We start from the raw sequence: 18,709 nt of genomic DNA on the forward strand, positions 1-18,709 counted from the left end.
CTTGCTGAATACTGCTGAAGAGATAACTTCCTATCTGCTTTCTTCAAGATTCACCATTCCTCTGATCACATTTTACAAACTCTTGTTAAATTTTCCTTTGCTTTTGAGAAAGATGAATTGTATTTGAAGGCACTGATAAATATACATATAAATTGTAGTACTTAGAGACAAGAGTACACCTTGACATGAATTTATTAGCAATACAGAACTCTCCTCACACCTCTTACAATTACATTTGCACCTGCCTAAGGGGATATTGGCATTAACATTACTTACTGTTTATAAGCACTCCCAGGCTGTAGATAATCCTTATTATTTTCATTATTCCTACCCAATATTTCATTATTTCAATCTGATCCTACTTCATATGAAGAGTTTATGAAATCACATCTATTTGGATGGAAGCTGGGGAGAGCTGAACTAAGACTATTTTATACCCATAATTTTTTAACCCACAGTAATTTTTGTAAACCACAATTTTATGCATTTGCTGGTGTGGTTGACCAAATACAAGAAAACAAAATCTGGACATTTATAAACTCAAAAATGGCTGTATCTTCCTTTAAAAAAAACCCAAATCCCCATGGCATTTTTCATCCGAATATTGTGAAGTCCTTTTAGAAAAGCCTAATCATCCAATTTTCACAACTGTGAGAAGCAGTGAAAAAGAGAGGTTCACTTCAGCAAATGAACATAACATAGTTGAGACTAAACACTTGGACTTGGTTTTGCTCTGCAAGATCAGAATAACCTTCCCTGTTCTAGAAGCCCTCCATGTACTATCTTTTAGCACAATAGATCTCAGCTAAGACATCCTGGAGAAGCAGCAGCCTTCTAGCATCATTAAAATCTGTATTGTCTTGTTTTATCTTAGGTGAGATATCATTCAGCATTCATTTATTCACTTCTCATGTGTTTATTAATTTCTTGCCCTGGTTCTGTCCTGGTTACACTTAAGTCCTTATGATTCCCAGCCATGGAATTGTCTACTTACATCACAGTTTACTGGGTTTCACATTACATATATAATCCAATTACCTCTATCTTTGTTTCCACTGCAGTGAGAGAATGAATTTCAATACCTGGAAAGCAATTTTCATTTAGAATGGAGCTCACTGCAGTTGATGATCCAGTTCAAAAGAGTGTTTGTTGGGGGATGGGAGAGCCTTAATAGAATGCATCATTATCTTATTAATGAGAACGAGCTAAGCAGGTGTGAAATACTCACTGGCCTTAAAAATGTAATGAGTGGCCACCAGGTGTAAAATCCTAGTTCCAGTAGCAACTTCACCTATCCCAAAAGATGAAAAACAACAATGAGAAAGGTGTCATTAGAAACCAGTATTTTAAAGTTGAATGATTAATAAGGATATGTGGATAAATGTTAAAGCCTAATTCAACCTGCTTAGAAAGTGATACCTGATAATAGCTAAAGGATACCAATCATCTACCTATATTTTTAAGTTCAGCTCTCAGTATTAAATTGAGTCATAGAAAAATAAAGACATGCAATTGCTCCTCTAGCTTTTCTGAGAGGAAAAAAAAAAGGGAATTTTATTATATCAGACACTCCTATCCTTGAAACAGTCATTAAGGAACAGTTAAGTGAAATAACCAGTTTTGAAATGCCTTCCTCTTTAACTTGATTTGCAAAAGGCACAGTAGGTGACAAGGAGACTGTTAACAAGAGTCTATTCATGTGTGTTTTTTATTTCAGTACAAAACAAAAGGGCAGATAAGTCAAGAAGCAGTGACATGTCTGTCCACATTGGCCCTGGCAAGCCCTCCATGGCATCACATTCCTGTCTGGCCAGCAGAGCCCTGCAGTGTCAGCCAGGCTTCAGACTCAGGAGCAGCCTCCTTAGTGAGACAAGAGGTTGAGCAAGAACTGTTTGGGCTCACTTCGTATGTCAGGGATCAGGGGGCTGAGCATGTTCCTTATTTTTTAGAGACTGTGCATTCCATCAAGAAAATTAAATGCATTTCTTCTTTACCCAGTCAGGTCACCTCTTCTCTTGATTGTAGAAAAGATAATCCAGGGACACCAGTCTGCTGCATTTCAATAAGACTACAGGTTTACTTATTTTCCCTGCCTTATGAGACAAGTTCCCTCATGCAGCATTTCTTCAAATGGCACCTTTATCATATCCCCTATGAGCACTTCCCATCCAGTACTTTCATTTGCCTCCCTAGTCTATTTTCAGATATGGCTGCTGGGAATTTACGTTTGGAAATAGCAGTGAGTGTACACAGCACTTGTGTGTACGAGTAACAGTCCAAGGCAAGCACAGTGACTTTTCTGGAGCAAGGCAAGGCCATGGGAAGAATGTTGGCTCTGCACTGAGGGAATGAACATGGATACCATCAGGGAGGAGGATTTTCCTTTTCTTCACAAAAGAAATGCAAGATTTTTTTATTACATATGAGGCTTCACCTGTTATTTCATGTGCCAAGTAAAGATTGGAGTTTAATTTTAAAGGGTAAAAAAATCCCACAAATCCTTCCTGTTGATCATAAGACATTATGGCAGTTTGTATGCAGAGTGTCCTTGCCTTAGTGCCTTTTTAGCTGGAGCCCTCAGTTTCCATCTGTCAGGAATGAGGTGTACAGATAGGTGCTGGTTTCAGGGGATTCAGGATTCAGAAGAATCTTAAGAACAGGTAGCATTGTTAGGCTGGGGAGCTGTTTGCTAATTTAAGAGACCCATAACCTACTTAGAACTCATTAGATTCCAACAGTGATGAACAGGCTCCTCTGGGCTCATATTTGGGCTTAACCTTCCAAATAGAATAAAGTGAAAAAAAAATAACCTCAGAGCTTGCACTGAGCTTAGAGTTATCTAATACCATCAGCAGTATTTTATAAAGAAAGGGGAGCAACAGGGTTAATGTGCAGTCATAAAACATGATTTCAGTTTGAATGCTTGCCATGTTTGAGTGAAATTTTCACTCGAGTTTCAGCACACAAAAACCAATTTATTTTGTTGTGATGAAATTAACAACATTGCTCCAAGTAAAAGAAATTTAAGAAAAAAAAGGATTAGTAAGTAGTTTCTGTTCCAAATTTTTATCCCTGTATTTTGCAAATTATGTGGATAGCACCAAAAATGTTGTTTGTCTGTTGTCAATAAAACACAGTAACAAGGTAAACATTAAAAAGGATTAATGATCCAAAAACATCATGGTTTCACAAGCTAATAATTTGTGACAAGTGTAATGTATTGACCAGTAAATGCCCCAAGGTTTCATATTCAATCTGAACTTTAATATATTTATTAACAGCAGTGCAGGTGAACAACAAAGCAGCAGTATTTGCAAATAAAAAATTAAATTCAGAGAAAGCTGTGAGGAAGTCTGGGGAAATTTTGCCGTACTTTGTGAATAGGCAGTGGGTAGAAGTGCAAAGGGAAGGAAAGAATTTAAACTACTTGTACTCCTGATAGGTTTGGAGGTGGCTGCTGTAACACAGGAGGCTCAGTGAGCCTCTGCTGGGACTGTGACTGCATTAAGATGCGATAGGTATGAGTGGAAGATGATGTGCAATCCATTCTAAGTCAGCCTCCCCTGGAATGCTACAGGCTGCACTAAAGAAGGACAATAAAAGCAATATGAGCATAGAGAAACTATCACAGAGAGACAGACTGCAAGACTTAAACTGTTTGTCTTGGAAAAGAGACAAATAACAAAGGACACAAAAAGGGCATGTTCCAAACTAAAATGACAGGGAAGATAGATCTGACATTACCATTCCATACACATCATAATGCAAGAGTAAAAGGAAAGCTAATGAAAGATGGTGGAAATGAAAACACTGAATAAATGCTTTCACTCTGACAATTACACTGTGAAACTCCCTGTCACCAGGTACTGCAGATGTGCTTATAGGAGTCTAGCCTATGACATTTGGGATTGGACATTTATATGTGTATAGGAAGGATATACTGAACTACAATCATCGGAAAGAACACTAAAAAGAGAATTCTATCTCATTCTCCAAGCTGATATCTAAATAGGGCAGTTTAAAATCTGACCACAGGAAGAAGAGTATGAAAACTTTATTTTACATGTATCTACTTTGTAGCTCCCAGTGTCTGCCATAAGCTACTAACAGAAGTAAAATTCTGAGTAAGATGGACCACATTTAGTACAATTCATGTCATGATTCGCTTTCCCAAACAAATGGTGATTTTATACATTTTTAAACAGCGTATTGTTCAGTCACTGCTCCAGCAGACACTTTCTGTATCAGAAATTACTCCAGAGAGGAGCCAGAATGTCTGACTCCTCACACTCATGGACCTGCTAGACTCAGAAGGCAAAACAGGGAGGCTTCACTGCTTATGGTTTTACAAATCTGCTTAGGCCAGCACAGCTATGTTTATCCTGGTGTCTATCTGGGCTGTCTAGAAACTGTCTCAACATACACTCTGATCCTTCTGCAAATAGGTACATAGTATAACACTCACAGGCAGAGGTCTGAAACCAGAAAATTGAAAGATGCCATACTGTGAAGAGTTGTACTATAATTACAAATTACACATGCCAAATTCCACAATCATATATATCAAGCAAGCTTAAAGTTGCTCATTAAAGCAAACAAAAGAACAGGTTCTATTTACTGAATCTGACTGTTTCCTTGGTTAACAAATTTGAATCAATAAGACTGAAGGGATTTTGATGCTGTTTTGATCCATTATAAAAATAATACAGAAATCCCCATTCCCCTTAAGCAATCTCAAAAACAAGAAGACACAAATTTCCTGTATCTTTTATGTTTCCACAATTCACTTGTTCACTTGCTATGATGCAAGACAACTTTCTTTTCTTCTTTTTTTTCCCCCTTTTTTAATACTGTAGTTTAATAGAGAGGAAAATGAAATTGCAGAAAAAAAATTAAGTCTAATACCCTCACTGCTTGATGCCTAAAATTACTCTCCAAGAGAAAAGGCTTTCATTGGAAACATAATTTCAAATTCCTTCTTCTTCAATGACTTTGAGAACATTCCTTTTTCAAAGGGACTGTGGCTAAGATGCACACAACAATAATGTTATCATCTTTACCTACATACAGATGCTTGCCTTACCAAGTACTTTCCATTTCAGCAAAAGGCAACAGACTAAGAAAAAAACAAACTAGAAAAACAAGCCAAACACCCCCAAAGCCCTTCAATCTTCTTTTCCAGGTTAAAAGATGACCCAGACTAAAACTGGTTTCTGTAATGCTGTTAAGGGAGCAGTGAGATTATGATCTTCCCTTTCATAGTGGCCACAAACCCATCACAAATATGTTGGGACCCCTTTTCCATTTGCACACAGATCAGCACAATTTTCTGCACTTTCAGGAATAACTAAGCCCAGCCTGTTACTTCCAAGGAACTGTGAATCTGCCTACCCAAATTAAACAAATCTTGCTTTCCTGGTGCAGTATGATTTAGCACTCACCTGGCTATTGCAAGGTTTCATTGGGAGGAAAAACAGCTCTCCAAGAAAACCAATATTTTTGAAATTGTCCCCAAATCGATGCTGAATTTGGGTTTTTATGTTGGAAAAGCTGAATTAATAATTTTCAATTTATTTCACTTTCATGAAAATGAAAGTCATTACAGAAGTGAATTATCATACAGCAAAATCAAAACTGAGCTTGGCATCTTGGTCGATAAAGCTTAAGTTTATTAGTGCAGCAACTAAACTTTAAACAGTGGCATGTTTGGGATGGATAGCCATCATTATCTATTCAACTGGACACAAAATAATTTGTTACAGCCACTTGGTTTTATCATTACTTGATATTGAAAAATGACAAGCATCATAATTCACTGGCATTTTGAAATCTCTTAATACTTTGATCCTTCAGAAGATTTGTTTTCAGTAAGTAATCTAGGTCTGGCCTGCTAGGCTTATAGTAATTAGTTTCCTAAGTGTATATACTACCTCAATGTGTCTTATGGCAGGAATGAAAATGATGAAAAGGCCCTGTCATGGTTCAAACTAATAGTTTCTCTAACCTCCTTGTGAATTCCCCAAGCATATCCTCCTCAGCTGCTACACTTCAAGGCTTTTATCTCAGGTAAATCACATGAAGCTTTCAGACCAGAAAATGTCCTCCTGATTAACCGTTCTTATCATGAGGGCAGCTCTCTAACCTTATTTATTTTTTTCTACCATCTATTGCCTCCTCTGCATGCTATATTTCTCTCTTTTACTGGTGCAGAAACCCTCAAACAGGGAGCCCCTGATTCCCTCTGTCCCCCAGGCTCTCCCTGCCTGTCCCAGCTACCCATTCCCATCTCCTCTCCCTCTGCTGTCCCATGATCTGGCTGCACCCAGGTTTCATTTCTTCAGTGCACCTGCACCCCTCACTGCTCATTCCTGCCCTGCTGCTTCTCTCATTCTCTGCTGGCACAACTCTCCTGTGGGACCAAGAAGGGACTAAATATGGGAACTGTTCCAGCAAAACCTGGAAACTCCTTTACAAGCTGGATCAGTTCCTTGATTTAACACACCAGTTAATGAACATGAAAACTGAGAATAGAAGTTGGTGCTGCTTCAGGAGGATGAAATTAGTGTTGCCAAATGAGGTGACACAGCCCTGGTGTTTTTCATCTCAGTATTTAAAACAAGGGAAATGTGCCTTGGTCCCAATTCCTGGAGGACCTAATTTTTAAACAAAGTCCTTTTTCCACTGTATCCACTTAATTAGGCTTGCCAAACTTACATGTAAAACCACAGAAGACAAAGGGAAGTATTTTATGAGTGCTGATACAGCCACCTTGCTCCCTTCTCCTTCTAGAGGTGCTAATTTTATTCTAGAGTACCCTTCAATCCATAAACACCTTCTGATCATTCAGAGAAGTGAATAATTAGAGTATTCATAATTTCACTTAAGATTTATCACATATAGATTCAAATCTAAAGAAATCATAGAATAGCTTATCACATCAGAACTTACACTTTCCTTCCATTTTGAATTCAAGCACCTGTAGCAATCCAAAACTGCCAGAAAGATCCCCAGAATGTTGTGATCTCATCTGTATAGGATGCTACTTCCCTCTAGTGTGCAGTCCTTTTAAAGCCCCAGTGATACTGAACTTCATAATCTTTAAAATTTACCCCAGAACAGTATCAGCTGCAAAACTGTTGAGCCTTTAAAGGACACCACCTTGTAACATCATCTCATTTCTTTGCAGACTGCAGAATGTAGCCTATCATATTTTTAATTTTCTGAGTACAGCCTGCATTCCTAAACATGATAGAGCAGATGTGAAGCTCAAGCAGAAACTTAAAAGCACAAGCTACCTTTATGACACTGCAGAAAATCCTGACTAATGTACAGCTACTACTTATATGGGAGGTGGTCAGTAATAAATAAATTGTTATTCCTTGGATTCACTCAACAGACATTTGTAATAAAATACTTTGTCAAAGGAAATTTTAAAAACCTGTTTAACAAGAATTTGTTACAGTCTTGCTCAAAGGGGTAATTGTTTTGGGTGGATTTGCCACCAGTTTATAGTTAATGCAAAAGTCTGTAGTAAACTAACACAGTCATTTTGAGCATTATTTGAATCAATCTAACACATTTATCAAGTTGGCAATTTGACTTTTGCCTAAATGATAGATAACTGACAATAAGCATTAGAGGAAAGATCTACTTCTGTCATTTCAAAGCACAATTGGGTTTGGGTTCACTTTCAGAAACAATTACTTAAACAGAGCATTTGAGTCTCCCATTCACATGTAGAAAATGATAATTAAACTTTCCTTTTAGACAATCTCTCAAAATTTTCTTTGCATTTTATATTCCTTTCATTTCAAAATCAACCATTAATGCACTATATGAACCTGCCACTGGCCATAAGAGGGGAGAGACAGGGAATGTGTATCCAAAAAATAATAATTCCTGCTTTTCTCTAACTTCAAGTGCTTCCCTAAGCAAAGGTGATATTATCTTCAGGTATGTTATCAGCTGCCCATACTCGATGAGTGTCAAGTAGCTGAACAGATAGAGATTAATTTCTTCCTTTTCTCAATCTGCTTTCATGGGCAACTCACACTTTCCCTGAAGAGAAGTCTCATGACTTCTCTTCAGCTCCTCTTCCACTAACTTGTCAATCAACCAGCTGCATCTGCCTCAGCAGGTCTTGGAGCAGGAGAGGAGCTGTGCAGCTGTACAGTTTTGTAGCCTGGAGAGAAGCAAACAATTTTAAGTAAACAAGTTTGATAACAACTGTCAACATTGCAGTAACTATACAGATGCTAAACTGTTAATAGCAAGTAGATAGAAATGAACTGCACATGGATACATGTGGATTCTTTTACTATTGATGCATAATTTGAGTTTCCAGGGTCCCTGAGAAATCTGGGAACTCCAAAGTATGAGTGCATATATTAACAAGAATATACTAAGGCAAGATGGAATCATTCTGAGAGAACAATAGTGAGATTCTGAATTCTAAATAAATGTAAATATGTCTCTGAAGAAGGAAATACCCTGATAGCATTTCTGAAAACTGTTGATTCACAAGATTAACAGGTTATCCAAGCAATAATTCATTGATAGATAGGCTGTCTTTAGTGAGAAAGCCGCTTAAACTCATACAAGAATAATTTAATTTGACTATGTGGGGAATCATTAAAGCTGATCAAAACTAATGGCATGACCATTGTCATCTCTGTGTGGACTCTAAGAACACATCAAACTTCAATGAGCTGCTCAGGCACTTCTTTTTTTTCTGAAGAGGGTATGCAGAATTGTACTTCTGGAAATCACAATTGTATTTCTTTTGTGCTGCTACCTGTGTAAACTTTGCTCAATTATTATGATCATCCAGGCTGGAATTCAATGCACAAACAGCAGTAGCAGACCATGAGTACCCTCACACCTCTGAGGTCTAGGCTCATAGTGCATGGCCTCTAGGAGCTTTTGGGTTTGAACACTCTTCTAATTAAGTCAATGTCCTCTTCCACTCACTCAAATCACTTTTTCTGTTCTCTCAGCTGCTGGACTGGGAGCAGAAGCAAGTATAATGAAGTACCTTTTACATAATGTAGGACATACCCCCAAAATCAAGTAAGAATTCTTCATACCTTATCAAAATATTCATAAGCTGGGGGAGCACAAAGGCTGTTCCTTCCATCCTTTCTAGTTCTCTGTTTCCATTAGTCTTGTATGTGGGAATTAACAACTCTATTTCTAGATTCATCACAAGTGTAAACTTCAGTACAACAGAGACAGGTATAATCACTTTATCCTTTCAGACCCCACTCACATTTTGGGTGTAGGTAAGCCAGCTCTGCTACCCTGTCACATAAAGTCAGCTCCCACTGCTTTCCATTTTGGCCATTTGCTCTGACATCTGAACTCAAGCTCACTGCCACCTAACTTTACTGAAGTGGTCCAAGTTAAAAATAAACCTTTAACAGCAGAAATTAAAAAAAAAAAAAAAAAAGAAAAAAAAAAGAAAAAAAAAAAGAATAAAAGAGAGGGGAATGCATAGTTACATGGCAAGTGTCCAGGGAAAAAGGTGAGGAATTTTTCAGGCCACAATGCCTGGTATAACATGGCCCTAGTCACCCATAGGATTCTTGGGTGTTACAATACAAATAATTACAAACTAAAAGCAAATTCACTGTTTAAATCTTCAGGGTTTTTTTTCCTGCTAGGTTCCTTTTCACTTCAGTTGTTTCACCTGCAAGAAACTTGGATTACTGAATCCCTAACTTAATTTTTAGCTGTGTAGCAGAAATATTTAATGCTTGTTGCACGTTAAATATTGAAAATACTTATTAATAGAACACAAAACATAACAGAATATAAGCCTTAATACAATAGACCTGTTTGAATGGGTGTATTAAATTTAGCCTTCATTTTGAAAATAATAAAAATATCTTTTTTCTTTTCTCATTGAAACCCCAAGATCTTTTGGGGTTATTTCTGAAAATATGTAGTTTAAAAAACTAATAACTCTGTAATGAGAGGAACTCTTCAAAAGTCATTACATCTTACTACATACACCTATATTTAAAATCCATTATCACAATTGTATTCTCATGTATTTTTTTGCATCAGTTTCTAAGAAAGAGCCATGCTCAGACTTGTAATGGTAATGAACTTACAGATGTCCATCTGTCTCCTTTTTTATCCATTCAAAGTGTTTCCAGCCTGTGGCTGTGCCTGAGGCAAAGTTATATCATCTTGACAGAGAGAAATATCAGGTTTGCCTTGGAAATTCCCTTGCTTGAAAGCAGCAGTACTATAAAAGCTCCATGGTGTTACAATTAAAAACATATCAATTAGTTATACAGTCAACTAAAAGAAAACAATTGTTCAGAATTATCTTCATCCATATAGCAAACCTTTCCTTGTTCCTCTGCATTTTTACTTTTCAATTACTGATTAAAATTTCTGCAGGAAAATCATACCAAGTGTCTCTTAAATACTGCCATAGACTATTAATCTGTGATCTTTGTTATGTATGTATTTAAAATATATTTGAAAACATATTAATTGAGATGCATATTTTCTGACCACTGCTTTGGGCAGCTGAATACAATCTCTCTCTCTGAAAATGCTAATATCATGTTGATAACAGGAAAGAAAATGAATTTTAATTAAATAACACTTTTTTCATCATTTGATCCTTTTTGGGTAGGTATACAAATGTGGAATATAATCAGACACATTGTAATTAAAGAAATAATTAGCACTGCAGGCTGGTAGCACAAACATTTAGGGCAGTTTCAAGCTTTTACTACCATGTCACATCAGCATTCCCTTTTCATGCAAAATCTACTCAACAAAACCACCATCTCTTTAGACACTTAAAATGAATAAGATATATTAATAAGGAAATTAACATTTTATCTTATTGGGAATGAGAATAAAATGATTCCAGCATAAATTAAACCACAGAATCAGTTTTACTTGGACAAATAAGAGCAAACAAGTTGCTTTTTATGGAGAGCCTTATTTTATTTTAATTAAATGACAAATTCAACCCACTACAAATAATTGCTGTGTTAATCTCACTACATTAATTTGCAGAAACTGAAGAAAAACTGGTCAATGTTAATCAAGTGCCTTGGAAAAAGACAGTACTTTTTGACAGACTTGCATAATGGATGAAGCACAAAATGAGATAATTGGGAGGTGTTTGTCCTAGAGGGTACAAAGTTCATAATTACATGTAAAAAGTTTCATTATATTCTTACATTAAGTTCTTTTCATGCATGATCAGGATGTATTCAGAGAAAAACTCAGCAAGGAAGGGGGGCTGGTATAATTGTATCAGATATTTAAAACTATGCTTACTTTTTTATGCTAATGAAGGCCTTAGTCAACAGACTTTCACCTTAGGCAGTCTTCAGCAAACTAAATTAATAAAACAAAAGAAGAATGTTTAAAATTTGCCACATACTTACTTTGCTTATAATATATTAAAAACCTGCATAAATTGAAGTGATGATTACTTAAGTCTAACTTAGGAAATTCAAAATCCCAATATTTATTTTTTTCCTTTAAAATGAGCCCTACCATTACTGCAAAACCACGTAACAATAAAAACTGAGCTGTAGAAAACAGCATCATAGTGCATCATTTTCAGAGGAAAGTAAATTGCTTGGATAACCTGTTGGATGATACAGTCTATTATCAGAAGCAAGAAAGTAGAAAATTTGGAGATGGTCTAAAGACCAGGCTTAAAAGAAAAAATTTTCCCCAGGAGAGTAACAGAGCCCTTCTCCTTTCATAAGGAGGTTTCCTCACCAACAGATTTTGGGTAACACTGATGTATTTCCCCTATTTTTACCTTCACTATTCATAGGACAAGACAAGCATTCAGAAAACCTTAGTATATTATTTCACATATAATTATAACAAGGATTTGGAACCATTTTCCTAATACAAAATCAGAATGCACAAATCCTTTCAATTGTAATTTTTCTTTTCCAATCTTATGTTATAATAGTAACATAAGAAAAAATGAAACCTAAATCATAACACTAAACATCCCAGGGGAACTTTGCATTTCTGACAATGAGTTTCAGCAATATAAAACTGGAATTAAGGTAGTGAAAAGCAACATGTCAAAGTGCAGCACTTGTTCCAACCACATATTGAATTCAGTAATTGAAATTATTTGTCTGAAGCTGAAGAGCAACTTGTTAAGTTCTGGAAGTAATCTTTAGAAAGAAAATTTTAAAAAGCAAAACAAATTAAGCTGAACAAAGAGATCTCTAGGTCCATACCTGAATTAACTTTTAATCCCAATTAAAGGATTCAGCAAAAACTTTAATTACCACTACAATCTTGAACTGATGTAAATTCAGCTAATAGCAAGTAGTTCCTATAATAAGACAAAGTTGCAACATGTGAGAGATTCAGAAGCCTTTGCATGGGGAGAATTTAACAAATTTTGCAAAAAGTTAGAAAAAGTTCATATCTACGGCGTGTTACAAGGAATAAAATCAACATAATAAAATAATCACATTTTACTAATGACTCAGCTGTGAGGAGCAACAGGGTTTGCTAATTTGCATCTAACTTTTAACAGCACAGCAAAACATTTTCTATTTTCATCTCAGTGCTACGTTTGCTTTGGATTGCTTTGGATTGCTTTGTCACTTTTTTTTCTGTGGCCCATCCACAAAGGTACACATCTGTAGCCATCAACACCTAAATTGCATACCCGAGTTTCTGATGATAAAAGGATGTCATGCCAATAAGAGACTGTTTTGAAAGCAAGCCAGTTTTTCAGTAAATTATAAGCTTTATCACAATAAAACTCTAGCAAATTGGACCTGCTTCTCAACTAAAAGCACGATGACTGCAGCAATATTCCTCACCTAAAGGAATGCTTATCTATAGGGGGCAAAGATGGGGCTTTTGCTGAGATGTGCCACTAATGATAATATTAACTCTACATATTAAAGAATGTCTGAATATTAATTCCCACCTTCAACTATGCTGTTCTGATTAGTTACTGTGCTAATGAATTCTATGAATTTCAACTTTTAACTTTTCTCTATCACAAAACTTCACATTAAAGACAGAAAAATATTTTATCTTGGATTTATTTTCATTGGCTTGCAACTTTCCACTTCCTCCAGTAGAATAATCTGTAAATTGAACTTGTTCTTGACCTGCTCTACACTTTGAGCAAATGTAGAAGGAATATTAAAGAACTGCTCTGTTGTTATTGAGCTTGTCAGGCTTAGCTTTTATTTCTAAAGAAATTTATTGTGTTTCCATAGACTGTTGGAAAGTTAATTATAGAAAGTACAGAGGAAAGTCTGCTCTGCAGTACATGACATAAAGCATTGTAGTGATAGCATTAATTAATGAAGGCAAGTATCACATTAGGGTTTCCAATCACTTCACACTTCTGACAAAAACAAACATTTGGTGTTCTTAGCCAATGTCCCAAACTCACCCTGCCAGCAAGAACTTCCTGTAGCTGTGCAATAAAATGCTCTGCCCAGTGTGAAAGAACACAAGCACAGCCCCAGCACAGTCTGAAACCAGTCCTGCCCTAGCACCCACCCCTGCATGTATGGCTGCTGTGAGCATAGAAAATATGATGTTTGCTCTGTCAGCCTTTCTCCTGGCCCTTTCATCTCATGAGGTGTTCAGGAAATACAGATTGCCAAAAGTCTTGGTAATTTGCTTTCATCTGGATATCACTCTCAGCTTTGGTGTACATTAAACTCTTGAAACCAAGTCTTGAACCACCAATAAATTGAAATAAGCCATGCAAAGATGTATCCTTGGAATCTGAAATCATCCTTTTTCTAGCCAAAAGGCCTTTTTTCTTTTTTCTTTTTCTTTCTTTTTTCTTTTTTTATAGAAACTACATGCATGGGGAATGACAATCTTCACAAATGGTGGAAGGTATAATTCCATGGTGATGGTAGGATATAATTTCTTCTTGAAAGCATATGTATTGTAGAAACATTTACAGACAAAATGATACCATGAATATAACTTGAAAAGAAATTACTAGTCATGAAAGTCATATAGCTCTTCCTTTATTCAGTCCAGCCTGCTTGATTTTCTCCTGTGATGGTAATTTATACTTTTAAATAAAATAAACAACCCCAAAACAAATTTCAGAAGTTTCCTTAAATATCATGTAATACAGTAAAATATTATTTTAATATTCTTTACTTTCCAAAAGTATCTTAGACCTTGGCTTTTGATTCTAATTTACAGAACAGTCATAAAAGACAATTTTAAAACTCAGATATCAAATAAATATATAATAATTATTTATTTTCAAGGGAAAATATCAGATCCATGTAGTGATATCATAGTGATATCAAATGTGGCTTCTTTCTAAACAATATTGGACAGTTTAAATTGGCAAATATATACATTCCATGAAATTTAAGTTTTTTTAAATTATTTAATATTAGATGTTTTTTACAAAATATATGAGACTAGGGAGACAGCAAAAATCTTGTTGCCCAAAGAGGGTAATAAGAACTAAAATTAAAGCAAAATAGTCTGTCTGCAATAGGTTAATGGACCCTTTACCAATGTAAATCAGAGCAAATGAAATCCCTACATTAAGAGATTCTTCCCTATCTGGTGGTTCTCTTCAGACCCCTGGAGTTGACTCTACACCTGATGCTGTGGCTGTTTCTCCTGCCAAGTCAGACTGTATTGTGCAGCTGCTTGCTAAATCAGTTTGGTTTGATAAATAAAGAAAAGTCTTCCTGGAAATGTAAAACTAAGAGAAAAACAGTCTTAATTCCTGGGAAATTTTAAGCCTCATGAAAACCATGGATTCTGTTAGGACATTTAGCCTCTTGTGAACCTTTCAGTAAATCTCCTGCATATTTTTCATTTCCTACAGTTTCTTTCTTGCATTTATTCCCCTGCATGTAGAACTGCAGAGAGACCAGCCCTTGCTTCTGCTATTATTGTTACCCACAGATGCAGAAGATGGAAAGATTATTTCCAAATTTATTCTTGATCTAAATTTTATAGAACTTTAATCCCAAGATTCCAGAAGGCCCTATACCCTAACAGCATCTAGCATCTCAGTTTTTCCATTTTTGTTTTTACTCCAATCTCAGAATTCACCTTAGCTCTAAATATTTTAGTTGGTTTATACTAATTGTAACCCATGGTAAATACAATTCACAATTTCCCCAGTACAATAGTAATACAAAGAAAAAGATTCAAAGAATTATTATCAGGAAAATTTTCTCCTAGGTTTTTCTAAAACTGCAGCTATTAAAGACATTTTTTAATAGAATATTTCCCTTTTCTCTTTTTTTCAAATTATCTAAATATTTAGACAATGAACTGGAAATTGCCAAGAGGCAGAAAGTGATGGAATTGGCTTCATGAAGCACAACCAAACTTGGGTCAATTGTGTAGCTCTTGTTACACTGATGCATCCACACTGAGGAAGGACAGGGGCACAACTGAGTTTGGCTTACACAGTGGCTGGACTGGGCTTAGCATAGAAACACAAACAAAAACTCTCCCAGGCCAGCTCTTTAATACACCACAATCAACACAAAATTAGGTTGAAATCACATTACTGCACAGGCAAACCATTATCTGTGATATCTCTGGCTCATCAGAATTATAATGATCAGACAACATGGACAATGAAAGGAAATTCCAATTTTTTGAAGGATCTGATTCTATAATACTGCAAATAACGTGATCAGTAAAAAAGACTTGAGCTAGACAGGCAGCTGAGGCAAATGTATTTAAAAGCTTCTTAAAATAAAATCCTATTAAATATTAAGGTTGTTCCACAGTATTTATGTTTACTAAATATCCATTCAAGTAACTTTTTCACTCTTGTTTCTTCAGGTGCGTTTACATCATTTTTCCTGCAACTCAAACAGATTTTTCTCCTGGATCAGTGGCAAAGTTTCAGCTTGACAACCTACCTTCTTTACTATTTTTTCACAAAATCCCCACCCAACTTGTCCTAGTAGACAAGGACATTAAAAGTAAAAAATGGGCAGCAAACTCCTCCTGCCTTTTTTCAAGGAACTCTCCTAGCAGCAATACCCTATATGGCCCAGATAGCCACAAACAGAAAGACTGGCCAAACAGGATCCTATCCCATTTGGTCCTTCATTTTGGTCTCTGCCCCTGAGATATTATCTCAAACATATGTCTAAAAATGAGGGTTGATTTGTGGTGTTCTGTGACACAGAAAGTATGGGCTGGCTGGGCTATGGGATGTGGGAGAGCAAGAAGCATTTTGGGATAACCTTAAGTAAGAGTTTTGACCCAAATCCTGTGTAGATTATATAGTTGTTCAAACTGGTCACAGAACCTATTTTGTGGTCTGAAATCCATGGGTTTTGTCCAAATTTTCCTGCCTCAATGTTTTTGGAAGGTTATTCATACTTGGAGCAGAAAGGTAAAAAACAAAGAGACCCAAAGAATAATGGATGTGCTCAGTGGTGTTGCAGGATGAAACCAGGCCACTCTTCCAAAAATTCATCAGAGACTTTGGACTTTAGCAACTTTACTTTTCTGCAAAGTCTGCTACGAGCACTGGCTTGTCTGTGTGATCTGAAGTCAGAGCCTGACATGCGAAGTCTAAATATTAATAGAATTTACATGCCATTAAAATGCTTATTAAATTTTTAGAACCCCCTCCTAAAATAACTGAGCCTTTATTTTGGCAAAAAAGCCACCACACTTTTAATATTTCATCCTCTGAGTTACATGGGTAATTGCTCTGAGGATGGCATGTCATATTTTGATTCCATTACAATATTGTATTAAACCTGAACAATATTTATGAACAGCCCTTCATGTGCTTATACTCAAAAGAGATTAGTTTGTACCAAAAAAATTTTTGCAAGCCTTCCAGAATATTTCTTTCCTGTCTTCAGAAGACATTATAAGTTAAAATCTAGACCACAGCCCAGACAAGCTGTGTATTACAATGAATAATAAATACATTACATTGGCTCTTCTAAACTTTGCTGTAAATAAGCCAAAACACATATCTGCATTTTAGCTAGGCTAAACAAATATAATTAGCTTTTGCTGAATAAAGTTATTGTTTATTTAAATGCTGTAAGCTTTATACTAAATATAAGACAGGAGTTAATTTGATGGCACAAGTAAATATTTCAAAGCAGTTTCATCCAAGTTACCTAATATAGATTTTCTTATTCCTTCATCATAAAATTCACATTTACATAATTAGAACTCTTAACAATTTTTCCTGGTGTTTCCTACAGATTGGTTAATAGACCTTTCACAAAGAAAAAAGATAGGAATAGGAAGAAAAAGAGCAGGACTTAATTTATTAAAGATTTGCTGATTTCTTGGTGTGTACACATTAATTTTATATGCAGACGTGATAGAGTGAGGAAAAAAAGCAACTCATACACCTGAGATTTCTGATTTCCAAGCACCCATGTCATCCCTGGGAGATTGTTTAACCAAAGTCTCTGATCAAGGTCTAGTCCACACTGAAATCCTTGGCATTTTTAAGTCCCCCAATCTATTAAAGCTTTAGTGCTTGACTGATGCAGAAACAGGGTTTGATGCAGCACAGTGTGGGAAGCCTCAGACTCGAGTGTTACTTTCCAGCTGTTGTGCCACCTCACATCACACACCCTCACCTTCCCAGTGTGTCTGAATCCATCTGCTCCGTGAAGCAGAGCTATGAGGCATCTCCATATTTCTGAGCTGCAGTGCCTCCACTGCAGGCAAATCACACCATCAGAGAGGAGAGGGAATGAAAAAGGAAAAATGCATCTGAAAGGTCAAAAGCAATTCACTTTCCCAGCTTCTGAGCACTCGTGGCGTGTTACACAGAGATTCCAGCCATGAGGCATGACCAACCCACTTTCAGCAGCAAGAAAATGAAATTTGAGCCATGCTGAATGTTCCACTACTTATTAGCATCTGGAATTTTTGACAACCCATTCCATTTGGCATTTACTAACTGTGCAGGGAAAAAAAAAAATCCTCAACTGGGGATAATAACATTCATGCATTGTTACCAAGGATGTGAGAGTCACCTGATTTAAATGCCAATTAATATGTACCCTGGCTGGATAATCAGACTAGCACATGAGTGAAAAGCAGAAAGTAAAAAAAGTCACTATGTTCTTTCCAAATACCCAGTTCTAGATTTGTTTGTATGCAGATTTCTCTGGCTAAAGGGATGTCTCACTGCTGAGGTCTAACAATTCAAACTGTGTCCCAAACACTTGGAAAGGAAATAAAAATTAAATGGAAAAGGTAACAGTGAAATAAAAAGCAATTCACCTTAATCAATTCTTCTGCTGGGACATACTGTTTTTTACACCTTTTCTGAAATCTATTCCACTGGACAATAGGCTGATTTTGAAAAAGTGCTTTAGAGCTTTCTTTTCCTCAGAGCAGTTCCAAGGGATGAAGACTATCATATTTAGGCCTTCTCCTGACAATTTTGCTCATATTTTTGGTGAAACAGCAATCCCATTTCAAGAGTGTAGAAAGCAGACCTCTTTGCTGATCCCATTATTAAGGTAAGATTTTCTGCCCATTGGAATCCATCTTACACTTTATCTACTTGCTTTAATTGGTTTCAGTACTAAGAGCACGTTCATATTTATGTTTCTATTACACTGTAATTTATTTATTAATTATGAATAATGTACTAAAGTGCAGAACACTGACTGGGAAGAGACATTTATGAAATGTACAAATAAATTATTGTTTCTCAGAA

The sequence above is a fragment of the Erithacus rubecula genome (genome assembly GCF_903797595.1).
Source record: "Erithacus rubecula genome assembly, chromosome: 15".
Taxonomy (NCBI): Eukaryota; Metazoa; Chordata; class Aves; order Passeriformes; family Muscicapidae; genus Erithacus; species Erithacus rubecula.